A 4,553-nucleotide genomic window follows, 5' to 3' on the forward strand; every position below is an offset into this window, starting at 1 on the left:
GTTGGCCTCCAGCTCTGCCCTCGACTAGGTGCCTTAGCGCAAGTTGTGTCGTCCCCGGCTCCCTCTTCCCTAGCCAACACAGTCGGCGGCTCACACACCGCACCTCCCTCCTATCGGTTGTGCAGTCGCCTCCCCTCGTCTCCTCCATCGCCACCTCTCCTTGCTCGCTCCCTAAGTCCCCACCACCGCTGACCCCTCCCCTCCCTTGTGGTCGCCGTGCAACGAACTGGTTGGGCTACCGCTGCCGCCCTACAGAAGGGGTTGAGGCCTTCACGGGTCTCTTCATTGGCCACGAGCATCCACCAGGTATTCCCAGTTCTTCGCTTTGCATTCTGCTGTGCAAAACTGAACATCCAAATCCACTAGGTCCACGCCTTGGTGGGTATGCAATGCGTCAATGAAAAAACCATTTCTTCAGTCCTGTAATGTTGTTCTGTTGTAGTAGCTCATGCTTGCCTAGTTTTCTGAACTGGACTTCAGATGCAAATTGATGGAATGGTTTTATGCTTATGTTTAACCATGTATTATGGGATTGTTGCGTACCTGACTGTTCCTGAACTTGGCTGGATGCTTGATTATGACCAGCTCTAGAGACTGGCTCTATATGGCTTATATAATGTTATTTTTGGGAAAGTATCATACAACCGGTTTTACAAATGTCTCATTTTCTATACTAAATATTTTTATTATTTTTATCATACTATAAGGCAATCAGAGCAGATGGACAGACACAATTGAGCCATGAAATAGCTTGGAGCTAAGTCAGAGGAGTGCTGCTGCTGGACTAAGGTGTGAGCTCTATTGAGGTTTAACAGAACAGATCCATGTTGTTTTTGTGTTGCTTTGGTAATTTATTGAAGAACATTTCCCTTTTCATCAAAGGCCGATTGGAGCAGTGGTCTTCATGCAACGGGGTGTCCTGAAGGTTTGCTTGAGGACTACTGACAGTATAGTTAATACATCAGAGATTGCAAAGGTGTGCCACCATCGTAATTATGTTCTTTTTAACTATGCATGGCCTTTTAGTTGGATATGATCGTTCATCTCTGCCACATCATAAAAATGTAGGCATATGGCGGAGGTGGAAAACGAAGTTCGAGTTCATTCACTCTAAGAATGGATGAGTTCAACATCTGGACTTCAGTGAACTCATGAATTGAACTGGAGAGGTCACATAGTGTTCATACTGTGGGAACTCGCAACCAGCTCATCTGGGCATGGATCCCCTCAGTGGTGAACATGTGAAGATGGGGTGGTCTTTTTGTGCTCCGGTATGAGAGGAAGGAAAAAAAATCTTAGTCTAACCTACCATGTTGATATGAGCTTACAGGAGAATAATCTCTTCGATATGAATGACTAGAGAGCAATTTGGAGGCATAATGCTTAAGCCGTTCAAGAGAAGATTTGATGCCTTTAAATGAAAGGTTTGCTGGTACATGAAAAGACGTATTTTATGCTCTTTCTAATCTTTCTCCAGTAGACCTATGTGCTTAATTTTAGAGATGATAAGGGTGGTGCGGGCCGAAGATCTGTCATACTCCTAGGGGCCAATTATAGCTTACACTTATGTTGTTATTAGTTTTGAATGCTGAACATACATGGAGATGCGTAGCTCAGCTTAGCTTGGATATAACTTGGTTTCTATCCAAACTAATACTTTGCTCCGTAGGGAATGCATCTGGCAATGGAAATTGTTGTCAAGCTCCAGTAGCAGAAAGGATCATCTTCAATTATTGTAATCCTGCTCCTTAATAATACATTCTTGGATCTTGCTCTGGGCTTAAAAAATCTGCATCACCAAATTGTTCCTCGTTGCGAGCAATTATGTAATACAGAACCTTAGAAACTGGAAATGTTTATTCCATTCCGGTAATTTGGGAATGATCTGTGTTAAAATCCTTTTTAAGTGCCATACCACGCACTATTTTTCTGTTCCTCAACTCTATCGATCCCATAACCTATTTCTGTTAACTGGTTACTAAGGACATGTACAATCCATATAAGAGCTTGTTTGGTTATTATGGTTCCATTTGGATTGGATAGGATTAAGATAGATTTTAACTTGTTTGGTTATAATGTAGGTAAATACTCGTGCGTTGCAACGTAGAAAAATAGTGTAACATGGTATTTACCAATAACATGGTATTTACCTATATTTAGCTTGTTTGGTTATAATGAGATTTATATTTAAAATGCATCATCATTATCATTGTTGCTTACATGTGATTTTTCAATCTCAACTTATTTATGAAAGGCATGTATTCAAGGTCTCCTTTTGATGGTCTGTGGTGCTTGGGGTATGAACTGGCATTATGATGTGTGCACACAAAACTTGTTTTTTCAGCTTGACTTTCACTGTCCTTGAGCAAGTTGCTTTGCCTATTTTACTTCATTAATAACATTTTTTATAATATTAACCTCCAAATATAGTTAGTATGCTCTATCTTATGTTTTGTTTTCTACATTATTCTTTGGTCATCTAATTATGTTGTTTAGGTCAGAATTTGTCTCAAGCAAGGATTGGCGGCACGGGGATGAGTTCAGAATCTGATCCATCACTAAATGCCCAACATTAGAGCATGGCAAGGGCACCATTAGAATTAGTTGGGAACTTGCCTCCTATGGGGAGGTAAGCATATGATGTCATACTGATGTGCCATTCTTATCTTATACATGTATTTGTTTTTGGCATCAGATATTTAGATGTGAGTGTAACATATTACTTTGAAATTGCCAGACCAGTCTCTTCATCGCAACAAGTATTAGGTTTGTGCACTGGTGATCATTTCAGTTTATGATATGTAGCTTTGTTGTTCCAAATTCTAAAATAGGTGCCTTTTTATATGTACTTTCAGATCCTAGAGGGGGGTCTTCAGCTTCCAACACAAGGAAAGATGAGCACAACTGGAGATACGATACCACCGATGATATAACTGAAGAGATATTGTGGGCATCGAGTGCTCTAAAAAGTGTTTAGCTAGACCGTAAATCTTGGAATCTGCCGACATCTTGGAGGTAGGTAGGACTGTTGTTTGACTAATCACCTGCCATCATAATAATGTTCTGTGTTTCCTTCGATGCATGACTAAATTTCTGTTGGTGTAGTGTTGAACTTTCAGTACAAGAAAGTTGATTGCCGCACGGCATGCAGCCGCTTCACGCCACCCAACGTTGGCTGCACGGTGACCGTGCCTAGGTCCACGCTCCGCTTGTCTTCGACGAAGACCACTGGCACCATGGTGTCCACGGGCGAGGCCGCAGCCGAGTCACTCATCAAATATGATGAAGGTATCAATGTGAATCTTGATTACTATTGCCACCTGTTGTTCGAGTAACTTTATTGTTTCTTGTCTTTATAAATGTGAAAAGACTTATATTGATGTGACTTCTGATAATCATGAAGAATTGTGTTGATAATCATGAACACCCTTTAATAATTTAAGGCGCAAGATCTGAAGAATTGAATCTGCGGGGATGTCATCTAAATAAATAATTTAACTGGGATGTTCTAATGAGTCAGACCATGGATCTCTCTGGATTCACGAGAGTGTTGGAAAATCAAATGTGTATGATGATAGGTTTGTTGCCGACATATAAGATGCACATAATTATAAATTATAGCCTTTTGGTTTGGACGTGGCTATGGACATATTGGAATTTCTGCTTGTGACAGGATATTTGCTCTGGCAACTGTTTTAAGTTCTGTTCTGGTCTACAATCTTCCTAAAACAGTGAGTTCCTATCTTATGATGCCTCAGGGCTTCACCACCTCTTGTTTATTTGATAGGAGTTAAAATTTACTTACTTTTGGCGACAGATTCGTGAAGCCGATATATCGAGACTTTCATTTGCCGTCGAAATTGTTGAAGAATTCTATGTAAGGTTTGCTTCCTGCTATTTCTGATTCGAGCTTCTCATTGTACCCAGTTTGTCCTTTGCTAACATATTTCCATTTTGCCCTTTGGCTTGTGGTAAACTAGAGTCAAGGTAAAACTTCACTAACCTACGTCTCAGATTTATGAAATATAGAAGTATATCAAAATCATGTTGTGGGGCTCTGCAGGGGCAAGATGTTGCTTTTGAGCCAGCCAAACTTCTGTGGTTGATCCAGAGGGATTTTCTCCGTAAGTTGTTTCTTGTAACGCATATGATTTTTTTTGTTTGGATCATACAGTATTTATTCTGTCCTGGGAATGCATATAATTTGATAATCGGTCACAGATCAGATCATAATCATCATCATTATGTAGACAGTGTTGCCCAACTGTGTTATAACCGGGCCGGAGTACACTGCAGATTGGGCTAGCCATATCTAGCGTTGCAAGTTTGGGACTTGGGAGGCTTCTTCGACGGAGCAAAAGTGTAAGTGGCATTGTTTAGTTGAGATTTTTTTTTCTATTTTAATATTTTTCAAAGAAAATTGAAAAGCAATCCCGACAAAATCTTATTTCCATGAATAAATCATTTGGCTCTTCATCTAGGTGAGGGAAAAAAAACTTTTATTAGGAAGTGCATTTACTAAGGAAAAGCTTGTCACGATGTTGTTGAATTGC

General features: G+C 40.3%; 1 long non-coding RNA gene across 1 annotated transcript; it reads left to right on the forward strand.

Annotated features, from left to right (window-relative positions):
- Positions 1-547: 547 nt before the first annotated feature.
- On the forward strand, positions 548-1,788 carry LOC103627531 (uncharacterized). Its single transcript, XR_553686.4, has 3 exons — positions 548-789; positions 883-976; positions 1,069-1,788. It is a non-coding gene; the product is annotated as an uncharacterized lncRNA (long non-coding RNA).
- The last annotated feature ends 2,765 nt before the right edge of the window (positions 1,789-4,553 follow it).

This window comes from Zea mays, chromosome 5, assembly GCF_902167145.1.
Source record: "Zea mays cultivar B73 chromosome 5, Zm-B73-REFERENCE-NAM-5.0, whole genome shotgun sequence".
Lineage (NCBI taxonomy): Eukaryota > Viridiplantae > Streptophyta > Magnoliopsida > Poales > Poaceae > Zea > Zea mays.